Source organism: Mauremys reevesii, linkage group 3 (genome assembly GCF_016161935.1).
Source record: "Mauremys reevesii isolate NIE-2019 linkage group 3, ASM1616193v1, whole genome shotgun sequence".
Lineage (NCBI taxonomy): Eukaryota > Metazoa > Chordata > Testudines > Geoemydidae > Mauremys > Mauremys reevesii.
This window is the reverse complement of record NC_052625.1, coordinates 47,579,770-47,602,497: the sequence shown is the minus strand read 5'-3', so window position 1 is coordinate 47,602,497 and position 22,728 is coordinate 47,579,770. Positions and strand designations below refer to the sequence as shown.

The 22,728-nt window shown below is 40.6% G+C and overlaps 1 long non-coding RNA gene across 4 annotated transcripts in view; it reads right to left on the bottom strand.

Moving 5' to 3' along the window:
• The window catches only part of LOC120402356, a 75,061-nt gene that overhangs the window by 35,073 nt on the left and 17,260 nt on the right, over positions 1 to 22,728 (bottom strand). For 3 of the 4 annotated variants that reach the window (XR_005597164.1, XR_005597162.1, XR_005597161.1), the window contains exons 2-3: positions 15,885 to 15,982; positions 14,995 to 15,140 (exon numbers count right to left, since the gene is read on the bottom strand). This is a non-coding gene — a long non-coding RNA (uncharacterized LOC120402356). Of the gene's footprint in view, positions 1 to 14,994; positions 15,141 to 15,884; positions 15,983 to 17,222; positions 17,294 to 22,728 lie in introns of those variants that run through there. The other variant, XR_005597163.1, reaches the window with a different exon arrangement.

The following is a 22,728-nucleotide window of genomic DNA, read 5'->3' as shown; positions in this document are numbered from 1 at the left end:
CAAAATAATAGTGCCGTATTTTATCCTCAAGGAAGGTCTGCTTCTTATAACAGGGACCACAAAGCCCGTGTCACCTTTTCTGTATTAATTTAAAATCCTATTGCCTTAGCAGTCAATTCAAGGCAGAAAAGATACAATAAATATAAATGATTTGGGGTTCATTTTAAAAGAGAGAAATGAGATTAGCGTGGGTAAAAGAGGCCATATTGTATCTACTGAACAGGTACAACACAGGCAGCAGCTGTGTAAACTTCCTCTCTTCTCTGACCTGGAGAAGATGTCTCAGTGGCTGAAAAGGGAATTCTGTTTCCTTATTTGTCTATTCCTTGGCCACCCTGGCATTATCCGTTAGGACATTGGTTTTCAACCTGTGGTCTGTGAACCCTGGGGGTCTGCAGACTATGTCTAAGAGTTCCAAAGGGGGCTGTACCTCCATTAAAAAATTTTTAGGAGTCTGCAAATGAAAAAAAGATTGAAAACCACTAGGCTAGGATGCCAAATAATACCACCAGTGGTAGCGGTTTTGTGGAATGGACTCTTGTCCACTAGGAACACTGGACTGAATCATTCTACATAACCATAGGCCAGACATCAGGGGTGAAATCCTGACTTCACTGAAGCCAATGGCAAAAATCCCATCAACTACAACGGGTCCAGGATTTCACCTCAGATATTAAAATCTTTCAACTGCTACTGATCTGAGCCAGATTGTGAATGGCAACCTATATGTGAAAGGCTCTTTATTCCATTCCCAATATAAATACAAATGGCAGTTTTTACTTACAAAACAAGTGAGATAGCTCAGCATAGGTTAAAGGCAAATTAAACAGTGAAACCCTTAGTTACCCTGCATCATGATACGTTACCACATATTTTAACTCTGCAGCTACATGCAGAGGGGAACAAACTTTCTGGGAAATAATACATCCAGGAAGCAGAAGTGACAGGTATTTTGGGGTTATTAAAAAACAAAAACAAAATCCCAGTGCATCTCCATTAGAAATCAAAGGTTTGGTAAAGATGCTGTGCCCTCATCACAGTGTTGGGATGTGAAAGTTGTAACTACTGGTAGAGGAAAGAATAATTTCCCAGCCTCACTTCACGTTTGTTGCTTTATTGAATGCTGTGGATCAGGCCCTAAATTTGGAGTAATGTCACTGGAGTCAGCAGAGTGCTTCAGATTCCTGCTGATTTTTATAACTGACAGAAGAAACTGGCCCGGAGTCAGCAGGGTTCATCAATCGGAGCTGATCTTTGCTCAATTCCCATTGACTACAACGGGGGCAGCATTTTGCCCCTGATATTTTTTTATCCACTTGGAAATGCTCCTGGGAGTTAAGGAACTGCTCAGATTTCAGTGGTTAGTGAATTGAATGGAAACGAGCACAGGAAATAATACAGGCATAAAGAACTTAGTAATTAGTTCGTTTACTTTTGATCTTTCATCTTTTGGGGAGTAACTTCATTAACACCAGGAGGCAGCAAATGGAATGTCCCAGGCAACCTATTCCACTTGCCTCAAGGAAACACACCATTTAAAACATATTTTCCTTTTAAATACTTGTATTTTTATGGCATCTTTTACACAATAAAATCTCTGATTTCCCACTGAATTTTCTATTAATAGTAAGATACTCCTCCTCTCCCCCGTAACGTGTATAATACCTTGCACTTACTGTATATAACACCTTTCATTCAAGGATCATAAAGCACTTTAGAAACAGCAGTCATTTAAGACTCACAGTAGCCCTCATCCTGCAATCCAATCCATGCAGGTCGATACATGCAGATATGATTGTAAGATAAGTGCTTATAGACCTGATTCAGAGCCCACTGAAGTCAATGGAAACCCCCATTGATTTGAGTGTGCTTGGAGCAGTGCTTTCATGAGATGGGCAGGCATTAATATACCCATTTTATGAATGGGCAAACTAAGTGCAAGAAGCTTTTGTTTTAATTACACAAAGTCCCATGGAAATGTAGATCCAAGTCCAATTTTTTAAATAATTCTTTTTATTAAGTTTTAAGAAATACAGTTCAGTGAAACACACAGAATTGTAACCCAAGACATACAGTGAAGGATGATTGTCTTACATAGCAGAGGTATTCAGGGTTTCATGAAGCTAATAAGTGTAAAGATATTGCTACTGGGAACTTATTATTGTAAGAGTAAATGTTAATTTATTTCAAGATCCAAAATCTCTGATAACTTCTGTCAGTTCAGTAACAATTCCCAGTGCCTTGATTTACTGTAGAAGGAGAGTCAGAAAATAAATTAGAAAAAGCAATGTGCTGACTTTGTTATCTGCTCTGGAGCTGATGCAGCCCAGTGCCAGCAGTTGTGGTGACTTCTAACCTCTCACCTTTCACACCACTAGAAGAATCAGCATTACTGCTTGGGATGTTTTGGCAAATTGTTTTACACATTGATATTGTATTTACGGTGATTTTCATTTAGTGGATGGTCTAAGGTGGGGATGGGCAAACTTTTTGGCCCGAGGGCCACATCTGGGTGTGGAAATTGTGTGGCGGGCCATGAATGCTCATGAAATTGGGGGTTGGAGTGTGGGAGGGGGTGAGGGCTCTAGCTGGGGGTGTGGGATCTGGGGTGGGGCCAGAAATGAGGAGTTTGGGGTGTGGGAGGGGGCTCTGGGCTGGGGCACAGGGTTGGGGTGAGGGGGGTGCGGGCTCTGGGCTGGAGATGAGGGGTTGGGGGTGAAGGAGGGTACTCTAGGCTGGGTCTGAGGGATTCAGAGGGTGGGAGGGGATCAGGGCTGGAGGTTGGGAGGGTGTCGGGGTGCATGTTCTGGATGGTGCTTACCTCAAGCAGCTCCTGGAAGCAGCAGCATGTCCCCCCGTACACAGAGGGACGGCCAGGCGGCTCTGAACGCTGCCCCATCCGTAGGCACTGCCCTTGCAGCTCCCATTGGCCATGGTTTCTGGCCAATGGGAGCTGAGGAGGCAGCGCTTGGGCAGGGATAGCATGTGAAGTCCCCTGGCTCCCCCTACATGTAGGAGCCAGAGGGGGGACATGACACTGCTTCCTGGAGCTGCACAGAGTCACAGGACAAGACCATGACCCCACTCCCTGGCTGGCGCTCGAGGAACGGATTAAAACGTCTGAAAGGCCAGATGTGGCCCCCGGGCTGTAGTTTGCCCACCCTTGGTCGAAGAGTAGGGCTCATGCAGTTAGAAAGAAATTTAATAAGAGTCCAGTGATAAGAAGAGAAAACCCTCTTGGAGGTTGTATGTTTATTTACGGTGAAGTATTGTTTCTAGAACAGTGAAAATAAAAACAAACAAGCAAAGTCTCGGTCATTTTCCTAGCATGCAGCTTAGCATCTTTAAACTGCAGTAGGACAGCCCTTGTCGGTCTCTGGGGCTTCCACCAGCCACCCCAGCTCAGTGAGGCACATGGGACTCTGAAAACCTAGTGCAGATTCTCTGCTGCAGTTTAACTTCAAAACCCCACTAATGACTGCTGGCACATCAAGGGACCTGTACACCCTGTCACCAGCCCCCGCCCCGCCCCCCCCCCCGCCAGTTGTTTGAGTGAAGTGAGGCCCTACACTCAACTTGATGGCATGTCACTGTTTGTCTGTATGTAATAAGATAACTTTTGAATGCCACATCTGATGAATTCCAAAATTTCAGGGAATGAGCTGGGCATCAATGAGCAGAACTCTATTAATGTGGGTGGTGGCTCAGAAAACCAGGAGGAGGAAATAATGGACACACAGAGCTCTTTGTATCTGCTTAGTTGCCTTAACAAGCTCTGTAGTTATCTGCAGATCAAAGAATTGGTTCATGGCAGTCATTAACACCTCCCAGCATAACATCTGCATCTCAGCTCTGCCCATGTCCCAATGATGTTTAAAATGCTGACCCCCTGAATGACTTATCTCCCAGAAAGAAAGAAATGAAATAATAGAAGGGGGAGCCAGAAGGAGCAGAGTGTGAAGGAGGCTTAATTCCTTCTCGCCTCCCCAAAGCCTGCTTCATGGTGTGGGAGAGAGAGAGAGAGAGAGAGAGAGAGAGGAACAGATAGCGCACCAGTCATCCACCCGTCCCTTCCAGTCTAGGGGGAAGAAAGGTACTTTGGTGCCGGATGACTGTGTGGTGGGGGTAAAGGAGGGGAGGGGTCACAGTGGTGGTTTCCTCCTGCAGAAGGGGATGCGACTCAGTTCCTGACATCCACCACTCTCGGGAGATCTGCTAGATACCAGTAGGGTGACCAAATGTCCCAATTTTATAGGGACAGTCCCAATTTTTGGGTCTTTTTCTCATATAGGCTCCTATTACCTTCCCCAACCCCCATCCCGATTTTTCACATTTGCTGTCTAGATACCAGGCAGATCCACAGAGGTGCCCTGTGACTTTGAACAGCATCCTGGTTCCAATGGCAGCACGGCTCTTGCAAAAGCCATGCTGCAGTGGCGTCCCCTGGTGCTCCTCACTCTGACGCCCACCCTCAGTGAAGGGAAAGGTTGCACATTGTGATGGAGAATTTGCATGTATTAATGCTGATTGGGTCAGAACTAATTTTGTCTGGGAATTTGCACGGAATTGAGTGGGGGAAGATGCCAGAAAGAATGGACATCCTCTCCGCTGCACCCGACAGTGACTCATCCCTGATTCTTGTGGAGGACCTCCTGCAGAGTCAGTGCAATGGCAACTCCTGCCTCTGTCTGGGACACCTCTCACCCACCTGCTTCTCTTTCGTTTCTCTCCAGAACTGTAAGCAGAGGGAAGCATTTATCCCATCCTTCTGTGTAACCTACAAAACTTGCCTTGACCCCAAAACTGCCACGAGACCTGTATATGCTACCCTTAATGGCTTCCATGGGAGCTGTGCACAAGTATCTGACAGAATTAATTCTGGGACTTTCTCCCAGGAGTAATATAAAGTGTAAATAATATGCTAGGGTGAAATTCTGGCCCTGTAAAAGTTAATGGGAGTTTTGCCATTGACTACAATGGGGCCAGGATTTCACCTTTAGTCTGAATCAAGTGTTTTTCAGAGATTTTTAAATCAGATTATTACAGAGTTATTGAAGCTGTGACTATTTCTCGCTGTTCTGATTTGTTCTTTGAGTTCAATTTAGTGGGAGTTCTGAGGGATGAATTTTTAAAATTTGAAGCTAAAGCTCATCAGATGTTGAAACACTGTTTTCCTTTGAGATCCCACTCTTAGGCTGGTGTCTGTAAACACGAATCACTTAGGAAGTGGTGGCTTTGTCCTAATACGTCTGCGCTTGTTGTTTTTCTGGATTCCTACTGACCAATAACTGGAGGTGCCTGACAAGGGGCGGATAAGCTAAGAAGCTGGCTATTTTTTTAAAACATTTTTCATTTGTCTCATTTACAAGTGAGAGATTGTCAACCATGCTAAAATAAAAGCGCAACATCAACAATAGATTTCCAAACAATAAATGATGTTTCAGGATAGCAATAACCCACAAACATTGCCATGTGGGGAATTTGTCAAACAGGCTCTCGTGGGATAAGAGGGAAGGTTGTCTCATGGATCAGTAACTGGTTAAAAGATAGAAAACAAAGGATAGTAATATATGGTCAATTTTCAGAATGGAGAGAGGTAAATAGTGGTGACCCCCACGGATCTGTACTGGAACAAGTGCTGTTCAGCATATTCATAAATGGTCTAGAAAAAGGGGTAAACAGTGAGGTGGCAAAATTTGCAGATGATACAAAACTACTCAAGATAGTTAAGTCCAAAGCAGACCGCAAAGTGTGACAAAGGGATCTCACAAAACTGGGCAACAAAATGGCAAATGAAATTCAATATTGATAAATGCAAAGGAATGCACATTCGAAAACATAATCACACCTATATATATAAATAAAATGATGGGGTCTGAAGTAGCTGTTACCAGTCAAGAAATATCTTGGAGTCATTGTGGATAGTTCTCTGAAAACATCCACTCAATGTGCAGCAGCAGTCAAAAAAGCAAACAATGTTGGGAATCATTAAGAAAGGGATAGATGATAAGATAAAAAAAATATATTGCCTCTATATCAATCCATATTATGCCCACATCTTGAATACTGCGTGAAGATGTGGTTGCCCCATCTCAAAAAAGATATATTGGAATTGGAAAAGGTTCAGAAAAGAGCGACAAAAATGATTAGGGATATGGAACAACTTCCATATGAGGAAAGATTAATTAGATTGGGACTTTTCAGCTTGTAAAAGAGATGACTAAGGGGTGGATATGATAGGTCTATAAAATCAAGACTGGTGTGGAGAGAGTAAATAAGTACATAACACGAGAACTAGGGGTCACCAAATGAAATTAATAGGCAGCAAGTTTAAAACAAACAAAAGGAAGTATTTCTTCCCACACCACACAGTCAACCTGTGGAACTCTTTGTCAGAGGGTGTTGTGAAGGCCAAGAATATAAAAGGACTAAAAAGAGAACTAAATAAATTCATGGAGGATAGGTCCACCAATGTCTATTAGCCAGGATGGGCAGGGATGGTTTCCCTAGCCTCTGCTTGCCAGAAGCTGGGAATGGGCGACAGGGAAGGATCGCTTGATGATTACCTGTTCTGTTCATTCCCTCTGGGGCACCTGGCAATGGCCACTGTTGGAAGACAGGATACTGGACTGGATGGACCTTTGGTCTGACACATTATGGCTATTTTTATGTTCTTGTATGCTGCCTGTTAGAAGTAATTTTCCCATATGGCATGAATCGGTTACATTCATTGCACCTGCCTATTAAAATTTTTCCAAGAAAATGGTCCGGCTAATCTCCAGAAAGACGACCAAAGTGATGACTTTTGTGGTCAACACTGAATTAGCTTTGGACTTGGCTGCTGTATACACTCAATCAACAGTGATTGAATGCCATTCAGCTTTCACTTCTGGGTCAAGGTGGTGACCATTATTTTTCTCCTTTCCAGGCTATTTCTATATTGTTAAAGCGATTCCTTACCAGAGTATATCCAACATGACCAAAGATGTGTATAATAGTAATAATAATTAATAATATCCATGGTAATTGTCAGTGGATGGGGACTACTACCGCTCCTTCAATATATATTTCATATTATTTTCCAATGCCAGCTATCATCATATTGCCAATATTAATTTGGATATGGAATATATCTTCCATCCAGAACTCAGGGATAAGAACTAATGCCAAATTGCCAAGTTTGATGATTAATTGGGTACCTAGAAGTATCAATTTCCCAGAGACTTTGGAGGTCAAAATCTACACGATTTGTTTGGATGTTCAACTTTCTTCTCAGTGGATTTTCTGGGACTCGAGGCCCAGCTTTCAGCACACAGATCTTCATTTAGTGATTCTTGCTCCTATATGATCTGGTCTGAAGAGATTGCCAGGAAATTTCCTGGTGCAGACAGGGCCAGATTAAGACCTTTAGAGGCCCTAAACACTGAAAAGATTATGGTACCCCCCTCCCCGCCGCCCATATGAAATTCAAAATGAAGACAATACTATACCATGAAATACAATTTTATTTTTGAAATGACACAAAATTTACATGTATGCTGAAATTAAAATAGCTTCTTTCTAGATTTTCTGATTGCAAAATTCTGGATAAGTTCATCGAAGCTGACTCAACGAAGCACGTCTGCTTCCATACACAATAGGGAAAGTGTATCAAGTCTGTCCTGACACATTGTTGTTCTCTGAGGGTTTTTTTTTATTCTTTTCAGCTGAGAAAAAGAGCATGCTGTGGAGCAGTTAGTAATCAATGTTAGAAAAATATGTAGTGCGATCTCTACATTTGGAAATACACATTGTATTCCATCTTTCAATATCGTGTCATGAAGATCAATGTGACTAAATTTAATTTTTCCTGTTTCATTAAACTTTGCGCGCATATAACAGTGGAACTGCCGTACTTCTCCACAGAGAGTCATGTTCAAGTCAACAGGGTATGAGTCAACTAGCTTTTGGGAACCTTGTGAATATTGTTCATCAGATAAGTCCATATCGTTTAGAAAAGAAAATCTACTTGATACTTCTTTGTACACTTCACCTCTCCTCTTCATATGAGCTTCAAGTGTATTGATTATAGCGGAGTAAGTAGATACACAAAATTTGCCTCTAGGATTCAATGCTGTTTCTGTTGCACTGCTATCATTTGCTTGTTTTTTCCTGATTCGCTTGCAGGACTGGGCTTCTTTGTAGTTAGTATCATGAAATATATCTTTTGATATGTCTTCAAATCTTTCTAAATCATTCCTCAAAGTGTGTAAGTGGTCTGCTAGTCATTGACAGAGGTCTGCACATGTTTTCAAATCCAATTCTTTTTCTTGGAGAGCTTGACTTGTATGGTGAAAGTGTTGTAAAATTTCATTCCACATGGTCCACATGAATACAAACTCTAGTTCTTGCATCTTGTTTGCAATGTTTTCTGCCTCTCGTATAGTTTCTCCCTTTTGTGATTGGTCTTCAGCTATACTTTCTAATGCATCCACAATCTTTGAGTAGGACTCCAGAATTGCACTTATTGCCACTGCATGTGCCTCTCAGCGAGTATTAGAAAGAGATTTCAACATACGATCATTGCCCAAATATGCTTCAAGAACTGCCCATCGGTGTGTTGAGGCAGAGAAAAATGTATAAAGTAACTGGACTGTTGAGAAAAACCTTACTGCCACCGGACAACAATCAACAGCACTGCGGCCAACAAGATTGAGAGAGTGTGCAGCACATGGTATGAATATGGCATGTATATTCTGTTCTAAAAGCTTCTTCTGCATTCCTGGATAACGCCCTAACATGTTGGCAGCGTTGTCATAAGATTGACCTCTGCACTTTGAGAAATCTATTTTGCAAACTTGGCACAGATAATGCAGTACTTGATTTGTCATTTCTTCACCAGTGTGGCTTTTCAAATTGAGCAATGTTATAAATCGTTCAACTGGTTTTCCATCTGTGGGATACACATATCTTAGTCCAATATTCAATTGATCAATATGTGAAAGATCAGGGGTAAAGTCGACAGATAAACTGAAGGACCCAGCAGTACTTATTTCATCCACAATAGCTGAACAAACTTTGTCACTCATTAGACCAATGAGTTCATCACATATTGTCTTGGATAAGTATGATGGGTTACCTTTGCCAGCATTCCCATGTTTTAAGATATGGCCTGCTAAAAATGGGTCAAACTGAGCCACAAACTCCAACAATCCCAAAAATTTCCATTCTGCAATGATCCAAATGTGTCATTTGATCCCCAGAAAGGCAGACCATGTTCAGCTAATGTTTGATGGTGAACACAGTAGCCATTCTTGAGTGTATTTCTCACCATTCGCTTTCATGCCGAAAAATATTTTTTGTGGACAATATCTTGTTTGTTTGCCATTGGTAAAAGTCTGACGTGATTTCTCAAATGGCCCAGTATGGTGTTGACAGTCATTTGGTCCACGATCTATCCAGTAAGCTACATCATCGGTACTGAAATCAACCCACATACCAGGATCTTTTCTCCTATTATTTACAGCATGAGCAGGTTCAATCTCTGACACATCCACACCTTCTAGAACAAGGTCTGTTTTACTACCAGGAGTAGGATGATCAGTTACAGTCTCTGATTTCCTGGCATTATTTCAATCTATGTTAGTAGGACACCCCCCTGGTTTAGGTGGGGATAAGTAATAAAAAGAGAACAGAAAAACAGGGGAAGAGTGTGTAGTGGAGTGTAAGGAAGTCTAACAAAGTTCTGATTTTTCCCATGATGACTACTTCGATGTTTTTTTTGAAATATCAAATATCAAATTTAAAAAAATCTTTTTTTGGGGTGCCCCCTGCTTTGCTGGTGCCCTAAGCACATGCTTAGTCTGCCTGTTGGGTAATCCAGCCCTGGGTGCAGATCTCCAGCACAGAACATAAGAGGGATCTCCCAGTGTCTCCTTGCGTGGCAGGAGCTCTCAGGGAAGCTTTTGCAAAGTATCCGGTTTTCATTATTGCTATCCATGGTGAAAACTGTGTTGACACATAGAAAACTGGGACAAAGCAACAGAGCATATGATCTTTCCATAAGATCTTGCATCTCAGTGAGAAGATGCATTTGTGGCAGTAACAGCTTAGCTATGGCAGGAAAGTGATTAGTGTTCTATCAAAGCAGGGTATTTGTTGATAACCCCAATACCTGTGCCTAAATATCCCTTTCACCTTCAACACAGTAATTCTGAAGAGGAAGCCCTTCAGCATAGGTTAGATATTCTCACTACTACCATACATGGCATTCTGTAACACACACAAGATTAGCAATACATTTTCATAATCGATAATGCTTTGCCTGTACCAGCTACTGTTACACAAAAACACGTTAAATGTCTGATGAAAAGGAACCTTGTTCTGCTCACTGAAGAACAAATTACATGTGTAAAAGTTCAGAATAAAAAAAATACCCGCTTCCCCAAAAATCCTCATCTGTATCCTGCAACGGATTTGTATGCAAAGCTTCCACTGACATCAATTGGAGTTGAATATGCAGAAATTATTAAGTATGGCATTAAATGACATTTTCAAGAGTTTCATGAGATATATATAAAATACATTTTCAGTTGAACAACTCTTGCCTTGCATAGTCTACGTTGTAAAATACAGAAAATATCACATTCCTTTCTCCATGAGATGTACACAAAACACATCCCTAAACAAACTATACCATCCTAGTTTCTTTCCACACTTGCTGCTCCCCTATCTCCACTCCAGTCTCCAGGCCTGTCATGTAATCTGTATGACAATGTAATGCTTTGTGGCTCTTTCATTCCCGCTGTGCAAAGTCAGCATTCCCCCTTCCGGAATTTAGAGCACATCCTGTGAAACTTGACAGGTATATTGAAGGTAGGTGGAGGAAGGTCTAAGAGGTCTACGGAAGCAACTATAGTTTACAGTGCCTAAAATCATAAAATCTCATTCAGTATGTAAAGCAAGCAGTGCTACCAGCAGAGAGAACTAGGCAGGGCTGGCCCTAAGCTCTTGAGATGACCCTCAATGGAACTAGGGATCAAAGAAGGTGCATTTTTACTCTCCTGTTGCAGGAGGGCCTCTTTTTCAATGATCTGGAGAGTGTTTGGGACACTGTTCCATCCTCCTCTTCCCACCCCAAAGCCTTTGTTAAATGGACAGATGTTTGAACTCAGCACTTCAATACACCATTTCTCTGCATTGGGTTGTCATGCGTTTTTAGGGCCTCCCCCACACACACCCTATGTTGTGTATCAAATGGCCTAGTCCTGTGGCTTCAGTGGCAGTTGAGCACTTGGCATTTCACAGGGGGTGCTCAGCACTTTACAGGATTAAGACATGTGAAAGTCAGATAATCTAGAACAGAGTCTTTACTATTTAAGGGTCCAAAGCTCCGAAAGCTCTTTACACAGAGCAGGACCAGACACAAAATGCATATGATTTAATAGTATACGCTCTTCTCTTTTCTCTCTTTCTCGACAGCTTTTCCCATATACATGGGTTGGATGTGCTCACTATTTTTGGCCACTCCTTCCAGTCCATAGCACAGGCTTGTAGGTCTTTGTAGTTCTGGTCCTTTTCTCTTGATAGAGTCTTTCCATTGTATCTCAGTTTTCCATGTGCTTTCTTGCTATCCTCTTCCTCCCATGTTTTCTTTGCTGGTCATTCTTCTCCCATTCTCATAACTTCTCTGATCCATCTCAAATGTCTGCTGTCCAGCCTATCTATCATGGACAGCCTGAAGTCCATCTAACCCCTAATTTCTTCCATACACACTCTTGTCTACCTTCTGCTTGCTTGCCATTCGCCTCACTGTATTATTTTCTACTATCCTCTTTTTATTCCATCTCTGTAAGACCGCTATTTCCAAACTATCGAGCAGGCCAGGACAAACACATGCAGAATACATTTTTGCTTTCAGTTTGTTACCTAATTGCTAGTCTCACAGTACTCCTGCCACCTTTTTCACTGCTGCACATGCACACTGGGTTCTTCTATTTCAGTGCTCCAAGCCTCTCCAATAGCACTAAGTGTACTTCCCAAATCCACAAATTCTTTCTTCTGATTCAGTATCTCTTGTGAAACTTAAATGAACAGCTCTTCTTCCACCATTCCTACATGCATAACTTCAGATTTGTGTTTACCTTCCAACTATGGTCTTCAAACACAGATGCCCACTCTAATACCATATTTATCAGTTCCTCTTTGCTGTCAGCTAAAAGGGCCAGATTGTCAGCATACATTAGTTTTCTCTGTGTCTTCATAGGCTTGGTTCTTCTATTAATTAGCTCCATAACTAGGATGAAGGGAAGTCGACTCAGCACACTGCCGTGTGTCAATGCCATCGTCAACTCAAAACTCTACAACATTCCATGTATTGTTACTGCCTTAGCTCTTGCCTTCAATACTGCTTCTCTATCATCTCCACTTTTTGATGTCCTCCTCCCATGCATTTCAATACTCCAAACACCAGCTCCCATGAACCAAGTCATATGCTTTCTCAAGATCAGGAAATGCTAAATACCTGTCATGCCGTCCAATTTATCATTCTTTCAAACCTCCACATCATTGCAAATATTGCGTCCATAGCATTCTTTTCCTTCCTAAAGCCACGTTGCGCCTCTCCTATATTTTCCTGCACCTTGCACTTCAACCTTGCCTCCAAAACTCTCTCAAGGACTGTGAGAGGCTAGCTTAAGAGAGTGGTGCCCTCATAGGTGTTTGAATCATTTGCATCACCCTTACCCTTCCAAACAGGCACAATCATTCCCCTTCTCAGTCATCTGGTATCCTCGCTTGATCCCAGCAAACACATAGTAATCTATGAAGCCACTTTACTCCAGTATTTCCAACTGCCTTGGTTATATCAACAATTTCTCATCTTCACCAGCTGCTTTACTATTCTTGATCTTATTCAGTGCTGCTTCTACCTCCTCGATAGAGATCAATACCTTTTGAGGCTTCCCAAACTTAATAGTATACATTCAATTCCTATGCTTTAAATTTCTTGCTATATTTCCCTCTTTTTTCCTTAACTTTTCAAAAATATAAATTTGTAATCTATTGTTCAGGCAAGTGAAAATATTCAATCTTAACTGTAGTATTCAGCCCCATCTCTTACTGGATTTGAAAAGCAAATGTTCACTAGAGAGGCACACAGCCTTATGTTATTCACTGAAATATAAGACACAATTCAAGGGTTGTTACAAGTCTGACTACAAGTACATTTTTCAGTGTGTAAATGTTTCACTTCCAATCAACTGAAGATGTGACAGTATGACTAGCAAATCTTGTTTTCCAGTATAGAAAGGCCTGAGATTCAAACATTTTTGAGTGATAATTCAATAGGATTAAATTACACTCATGTGACAGTTCAACCTCACTAATGAGGTACATTTCAGGAAACTGTTGACAGAACTGTCTGGAAGATTTCTTTAATTTACCAACATGTAACAACATGGGGAAAGCATTAGTCAACTAGATGAAGATGAATAAGCGGTGGGGTCTGGGGGCATTATACATTAACACATGACAACCGGAAAGTGTTTTTGTCACCTGCTCTACTTAGCCTGAGGCAGTCGTGGAATAAGTGGTACCTGTTAGCGTGATTGACTTACCAAAGCAACAGAAGGGATTATATTTCAGAATGCCTGTGTGGAAAACATGTCAGAGAAATTTCTCTCTCTTTTTCTTATAAGAGAAAGCTTGTTTTGTGAAAGGATCTCTTATAGCTACAGTACAGTTGAAAGAATTCTTAAATAACTTCCAACACACTGCTGCATTGACTCTTTCATTTTAAAAGCTCTTTAGGATTGCATTAAAAGACTAGATAATGTATGCCTGTGTATATTTCAGTGGAGAGGTTGACAAGCAATAATGTAACCTTTTGCTAAATGGAATACATTTGTCTAAATGGAACTGGTGGTAGTGGGGAGGGAACAAGAGAGATAGACAGAATTTGTGCCTTCTGATAAGATGTCCAAGCAATTTACTTTCTTTCCATTTATATTTCTTGGTTTCTGTTATCCATCTGATTTAGCACATTTAATTGGAGGCTGTTAGGTACTTAAGGCACTATTGGTATAATTATATATGGGCACATGAGCCAGTAAAGATCACCAGAAAATTGAAAACACCCTCATGAATTCAGGGGGTAAAGATGTAATGATAGCTTTGAACCTGCAACTTCATGCAGGTGCAACTTAACCTGCAAGTTAATGTAGGTAATTCTGAAGGTGTGATGAAAGGTCTCTCACCATAATGCAGTCAACTAAAGAGTGCATTCAACTATAGGATCTTCTCTGACTTAAAAATGCTCTAACTAGAAACCGTTCAATATGTGTGCATAGCTTAAGGCATATACCTAAGGCGCCACACTTCAGATGGCACTGTGATTGGGGTGGGGGGGTTCCACTGGTGGAAGAGACAGTCTGTCAACAATACTGCTCTCATACTCAGAAGATGCACTGCAGGAAGAGGAGGCTAACCAGCCAGAAGACAAGCCTTCCACTGCAGTGGAAATGGATGGATGGAATGAGAAAAATTTAGGGGGGAAAAAAAGATTTTGTACTAGCAACTCTTATAGATTGTACTAGCAAAACTACAAACGTAAGTTGTACTAGAAAAAAAATGGTCCTCCCCAGCTCTGTCATTATTTTAGACTGATGAACGATGGGTGTGTTGAAACAGAGGGGGGCTATTAATGCCACTGTACATTTGTTGTTTGGCGAGTCAAAGAAAAAATGTTACGTACAATCTCCACGTCTTCCTGCTCACTGTTCTTCCTTCTCAATCCCTGCACGTATAGGACTAGTCCCATTCATTTGAACAGGAGGTTTGGGCCCTTGGGATCCCAATATAACAATTATTAAGGATGTCCGGAGAAGTGCTGAGTGCTCCAAAGATGGGGCTCAGCACTTCACAGGCTCAACTTCCATCATTTGGAAAGGAGCTGAACTTCTGGCACCGTAAGTGACATTAACAAAATCACTCTTATCCACTTAACTAGTCTCTCACCTGAGGTTACTTTTGAGACTCTTCAAAAGTGTGTTGGGTGTATTCTGGGGGTGGCCGGAAGCCAAGCATTTTACCATATTGAAATTCCATGCATTGGTAAAACTGTTTTCCAAATGTACCGCGAAGTGTGTCAGATGAGGAATAACCTGGAGTGAGGAGAAGGGAAGGGAAAAGGAAGCTGTAATATATAGAACAGCTCATTCCAAATTGTTTTGAAGACCCCTGCACCTTGTAATCCCAGTGATGGCTGATTGAAAGCACTGATGCACTGCTGCCACAACACCACAGTAGAAAAATAGATCCATGCATTGCTGATAATGTATCTTTTTGAACAGCTTGTGTCTCTTGGGCTAAGAAAGGAAGTCATGCACCAGCCTATCTCCTTTCATTTTTTTCTTTAGCTTAGATGCAAACCTATTTATTTTGCACCGAACAGAGAACTCTTTAGTTATAAAAGGAAGCTAATTACCTAATCATGTTTTATGTTATTATTTTTATTTCCTAGCATCTGAGCATCTCAGTCTTTCATGAATTTATCCTCACGATCTTCCTGCGAGGTCAGGGACCACTATTATCCCCATTGGACATATGGTGGAAATGAGGCTCAGAGAGGCTAAATGATTTACCCAAAGTTCCCCAGCCAGAGCAGGGTCTTGAACCCAGGTCACCCCAGTTTTAGGCAGTGCCTGAACCACTGAAGCAGCCTGCATTCTCTTGCCAGTACTGAGGCCAATTGGTAATCAAGGGGTCTGATATGTTTTAGTCAAGGCACAGTTTTGAAAATTACTCAGCTTTCACTTCTATCAATATCTACAGCTGCAAGATGAGACATTCATTGACCTTCAAAAAAACAGGGCTGACCATATTAATAAGTTTGTTGCTGGATTTACCTGCCACATTTTCCTGTTCAGTTATTTTCTTAGTAGTTTTCTAACTACTTGTCACACAGACTGATGGTATTCACAGGGCTCAGGTAGCCAGGAAAGGACTAAAACAATAAAATAAAATTGCCAAAGTCATTCAAAGTAATTTGTATAGTGTTCTGAAAACAAACTTTCATGCTAATTTTTAAAAAAGTTTTGTAATTGCTTGAACAATCATCACCTATCCAAAATGTAGTAATTATTCTAATATGAATTAGAAAATACCCCCACGTGCAATATGAATGTTTAAAGGGGAGGATTGCATTCTGTGTTTTTATGCTATATATGTATTAATGCATTCATAAAGTCATACATTGTTCTGGATCCAGATTTAATTGAATTTACAAATCTACGTGGTTGACCATTGTAGCATATGCCATATTTTTTGCTAGTTGGTATAACTTTTTGTATATTGCTGTGACTTCAGATGAGTTATCCAGTCTTGGCTTCGATCCATTATAAAATATGGCAGTGTAGTGAAGTGAGACTCACTGCCGCGGCGCCTCATGAATTGCTGTTGTAATCTGCAACCGGACCAATAGAGGTGAATCTCGCCTGGTGGGGGCCCTCAGCTGGAATATTTTGTGGTCCACAATAAATTGCTTAGTCTGCTTATGCCTAGTGCTGGCTCTGGAGACCAATCTTCAATAATTCCTAAGTGAGTTCTAAAACTCCCCACAAATAAACTGATTTTACTTTTGAATTAAACAACACACAGACTATTCAGATCTGATCATTCACAGGAAAGGGCTCTTTCATATAGTTATTCTATGTATTGCCAAAAAGATATAAAAATGAGGAAGATTTCCAATTAACATGTTGATTGCTTATTTATTTATTTATTTATTTATTTATTGGTGAGACAGAGAGAGCACTAATTGTACACTGGTCACTTCTGTTCCTTGACAAGGCATCCAAGCAGAGCCACACAACAGTGGATTATAGTACTCGTGGCCTTTTGACCTGAACTGAGGAGCACATTGGGATGCTGCTGGGAAAAGTGAGTGCAGTGGTGCCATGTACTGTGTTCTGAGTTGGACTGGCTGTAACTCCATCACATCCAGTCCAGCAGCACATTAATCAGCAGACAAGGTTTCTACTCTTGCACTTTGGCAGTGACAGCTGTGACTTAATTTAAGCCTTGCAGCTTCCATTCTTGCCTACACATGAGGAACACCAGCAGCATTTAGGCGAGGGCTATCAAAAACCCAAACCTTGAGTGCAGCTCCCCCAGTACAGCCAGCACCAGCTACAGCTCAGTGAGCAGGGGTTAAATCAAGGCCTTCCAGCCCCCTACCACCTCACCAGAGTTAGAGGGGAACCCTCAAGGCACTAGGGTTCCCACATGGGGAAAAAACAGCAGCAGCCAGGAAGCCTTCACAGCCTTCTGACATCATCATTGCTCGATTCTGTGATGATTCTGACATCATCACACTCCAGATTGGTTTTTTTTCTCTTTTTCTGTCTTGCCATTGAAGGCTGGTCGCCCTTCATCCCGCCCTCTCCTACTACCGCAGCAACCCATCTGCTCCCAGCTTCACTCTGCCTACCTATTATGGGCCTTCCCTTCCCTGCCCCTTTCCCTTTCTCTTTGTACTTCCCTCCCCCTCCATTTCCCTCTTCCTTTACCCAGGCCTCTCTTTTACTCAACACTCACTCCATCTTCCCGACTTCAACCCTGAGTGCCCCTCAAAAAACAAACCTAAAATTATGTTTGCAAAATAAATAAAAATAACTGTAAAAAACCACCCCCTCGAACAACATGGGCCCAGTGGGGCTAGCGTGTGCCTGCTGTTACCTTGATCACTTTGCTTGTGTGCTGTATCCTTTTACCCCACTTGTTGTCTGCTTTATTTATTTTTAATACTATAAGAAGTTTAGAGCAATGACTGGACTCTATGTGTTTGTTCGGCACCTGGCAAAATGGGGTTCCAACCCTGATTGCGCACTACCCCAGAATAAATAATAACAATAATAATAGTTAAAACCAACATGCTCCTTGTAGGTCTACAGCACTCTCCTCCAACGTTTTGAATTCCCTTACACTGTGAGAATATTCAAGTAGGGAGAGCAGGATGTTAAGTTCCATCTTTCAGATCCAAGAGGAAAATTACCCTAAGCCATTATTGTCCTGTTGTACCAGCTTGGAAAGCTGACAATTCTGAGGCTGCTGCCCTTACCTTTTACAAGATCTGCCTGCCAAAAGATGACACACATGCCTTGTGACAAATTGCTTAATTACAAGTTTGGCAATGCATAATACTTTGTATTTGCTATTATCATCAAAGCAGAAGAAAACGAAAAATACATCCATTACCCTGGGGAAGAAAAGTCGACTGTTACCATAAATTTCTGATAAAGAAATGAAGTAGGTTCAAGTTTAATCACACCAGCAGTAAATCAAATATCAAATTTAAAACAACGAATTACAAAGAGCCTCCTTGCAGTCACTTAGCATTGATAAATTAGTAATGTAATATTAAATTATTCATATCTTTTTTTTTCCTTAGGACTATAATGATATACTGTACACAGCACTGATAATTTACTTAGGCTGAGTCCATTCATTTAATTATGCTGCTAAACTTGGTAGGCCAATTGGTCATCATGAGAATTTCCAGGCAAGCTAATCACAAATATATAGAACATGTCCCTTATTGTCCCCAGCGGCTAAGTGCTAAAATGCTATTTAGTGCTCAGAAGGTTAATGTCCTGCTTATGTAAATTGTCCAATTTAACATTCAGCAGCAGTATCATAAATTCTGGCTGCAGGATTTCATTAAACGTATGTTCAAACTAGTTGACCTTAAAGGTTAACAAGCACAAGTTAAACAGGACAATTATTTAACTCGCTTCTTATCAAGAGACTGAAGCGTTCTAGCTATTTAATAGTTATGCATACTTCACAATTAGAATTCTTAAAAGGTCTCTGATAAAGCTGCAGGTCATGAATTTTCATAAGGATGTCAGATAATAACTATTTATCTGTGCTTGTTTTTCTTTCTTATAAACTTAAACTTTGATCTTAACATTCAATTAGAAATGATTCCACAGAGAAGGACTAGGTGACTCAAAGAACTTGCCTTGACATTACTTTGAATCTAAATTAAGCTTTAAAAACTTTGTATCCATGTTGCCTCCAACAGAAATTAATTCTCAAGTTAGAGACCTATTCTTCATGTAAAAAACACCGGAGCCTTTGAATTGTACCCAATCAAAAAACATTGGCTGCAAAATTATCTCAGGGTGACATTTTTATTTTGATATAAATTACAGAAAAAAAGACCATCTCCTTATTGCAAAGTAATTTGTATTATATCCAGCAGAGCTAGCAAAACGTGTATCTTAATATGGTAAAAAAAAAAATAGCAACAACTTTTTTTTTAGGTGCTCTATTTTCCTCACTGCTTTTTTTTTTAGGCTTTGTGAACTATGAGCAACAACAGCTTCTGGAAGAAGCTGCCACAGCCACTGCTACCTTTGGCAGCAGTGATGAATCGAGAGCAACCCCTGTGCTGACATTTCAAATCCCACCCTCACAACTTCTCAATGCAAGATCAAGTCAAGTCATAGCTTCAGGCATGCATTAACACAGTAAACATGTACCAGAAATCTCAGGAGCAGATAGTAGCTATACTCCAGGAAAGTCATAAGAAACATTTTCTTCTTTTACACTTAACTGCATAAAGTTTATTTTATTTATCAGATAAAACAAGAACTACAAGCAAACAGTTTCGTACTCATAAATCATGCACTGCATTCCTGTTGCATTCTAGAGATGGGGAAAGCATAGGGTGGTTTTGGTTTTTGCAAACATTCTTAGTTGATTTTCACTTCTGTAAGACTGGAACTGGACTTTCTAGAATCCATTTTCTACTTTCTCAAAACTCGCTCTATGGTTTTGGTTTTGCAAAACTTTGCTGATCAGTCTTGTTTTGCAAAAGCAATTCTAATGGTGCTTTGGATCTGAATCCAATTTTATCATAACCCATGAACTCTGAGTAGATAGCAGGTTTTTGGTATCTCTAATATTTAATCATTTTATGAAAAAGTAAGTACTCTATCCTGCAAATGCTTATGCACAGAAGTACACATTATTTGTCCCATTGCAGTTAATGGAAATACTCAAGAGTAAAGTTACATCACCTGTGTGCTTGCAGTATTAAGGTCTGCGACTGCATAAAATATATATATATATATATATATAGCTGGTGGAAGCATAATGTACTATATGTATTCATAGCATATGTGATTAGCAGATTACTTTGGTTTGGTTTGTCTGAGTTGTGTTTCTTAAAGACATTTTAGTTTAATGATGGCAAAACAATAGCTGGTAAGTACCCACTTTTTCTCCTGAAAGTTATTGCCAGACTTGGAGTTTTTTTTAAAAAAAGGTTTCTGTTGCATAAAGAATGTGACAGTGTTTTATAACCTCATGTGTTGCTCTTTTTCCAAACTTCATCTTTTGAATTCTGGCTTCAAATCCTGCTTGAAAGAGGACATAAATAAAACTGAATGGCTAATGGACTAAAAACACTTATGATCAGGTTTTCATAACTAACATTATTGATAGCTTCCTTTGCACATGCACTCACATATAGTGCAATATTCATTTCTAAAGTATGATTTAGAGCCCTATTTGCAATAAAAAGACTAACACATGCAAATAAAAAAAATGAGAAATTCCATTACATAGCTACATGCAATGGATACTGTTAAGAGTATAGAGAAACTTTCTATTCTATAGGCTAAAAGGGCCTCTGTAGAGCTTCCATTAGGGTTTCATGCATGTCACCATCCTCACAGATATTCATGGGCACATTTCCCTTATCCCCCAAACTGTGGTGAAAGCATAGGGACTGATTTTTAGAGGTGCTGAGCACCTGTATTTCCCATTAACTTCATCTAGACTTGTGAATGCTCAGCACCACTGAAAAATCAGCTGTGAGATTAAAGATGCTCTTCAGGAGATTTAAAAAACTTGTGCCCTTTTTTCTTTGTTACGGTGTATAAAGAAGAAAGGAAAGATTTGTATCTAGGAATGAAGTCATACAATCCTAAAAAGCTCTAGCTAATTCAAAATATAGCAGTCCATCTGTTTAGTAACAGACGTGACCATGAGCATTGTGCTCTCTCTGCTCTAGCTCTTCACTGAATACAGAGACCATTTTGATGGTCTCCTGATATTCCAAGCTCTCCATGCAATTAGCTTTAGCTACTTATGACATTGTCTCTCCCTCCCCTGCCATGATCTCCCATCACAAGTGCATTCCCACAGGACAATTAAACTGTCTACCATTATGGGGAGACTCATGAGAGCACAAGACAGGACATTCTTAGGAGCCTGATCTTGAGTATGGAGTTATACCTGGTCTACTCTTAAAACTTACACCCGGATAGCTATGTTGGTCAGGGGTGTGAAAAAACATCCCCCCCACACCAACCTATGCTAACCAAACCGCCAGTGTAGATGTAGCTATGCTGACAAGAGAGTGCATTGAGGAAGGTGGCTATTCCTACACTGGCAGTAGAACTCCTTCTGTTGGCGTATGCTGAGATAGCTATGCCGGCATACAATCTGTAATGTAGACGTAACCTCACTCCTACAACAAAAATTAAGAGGAACCATGGAACGAACCACCTTCAGAATGCAAAACTAAGGGCTGGTCTACACGAGAAAATTAAGTGACCCAGCTATGTTGCTCAGTGGTGTGAAAAATCCATGCTCCGAGTGACCTAGTTAAGATGACCTAAGTCCCTGTATAGACAGCACTAGGTCGATGGAAGAATTATTCTGTTAAACTAGCTACCGCCTCTCGGAGAGAGGAGACAGGAGAACCACTCCCATCACTGTAATAAGTGTCTACTGTGCCACTGTAGCAATTTAAGTGTAGAAATACTGAGTGAAAGCTAAATCAAAGAAATTAAGGTAAGTTCTTCCCACTCTAGTCAAAACATCCAGTCACTCAGATCATAAACAGGCAAACAAACAAACAAAGATATAAACTAGTAACTATTTTTCTACAGGCTGGGGTGAAGAGAGATACTGCTGTTGGTATTTGTTTTTAAATACCTTGTAGGCACACTGATACTATAGCCAGGGACTCAAAGAACTTAGATAAATGGACAGAGCTCCAGGAATTGAACCTCTATGGCTTCCTGGCCTCTCTGTGAGTTTTCACTATACAGAGAATGATATATCCTGAAAAAACTCTATTTTGCAGAAATTATTAGGGCTGGTTGAAATTACCATAGAAACTGTTTTTGATGGAAAATTGGGGTTCAACTAAATACATTTTCTTGTGAAAATTGTCTGCTATCCACAGAAAAATTTGAGTTTCAGTTGAAAATCCAAACACCAAAAAAGGATAGATTTTTTTTTTGGCCAAAAATTGGAAAAAAATTGATTTGGAAATGCTGCCATGGTGCCTGTAGGGAATTGTAGTACAGGTGTCTCATGCCCCATTCTCCTCTTGGACCAGGTTCCCCTGCTGAACTAAATCTTCCATGATGCATTGCAAGAGGGGAGACTGTAGGCATCATGGGAGGTTTTAGATAGCCATCTTTCTGACACAAACCACACTCTAGAGAGTTATGGGAAATTAAGATGATCAGTCTCCAATCACAATTGCAGTCTGTCCAGTACTCCTCTTTGGGTGGTACAATTCTTGATGAAATGGTCAGTCAAATGAAAAATGGATTGTAGAAAATAATGGTGATGGCCACATAGGTATGACTAAGCCATGGTTCCAGTCAGTAACTCAATGCCTTTTAAACTGCACCTTGGTTTCTCAGTGAATTATTCTGAAAG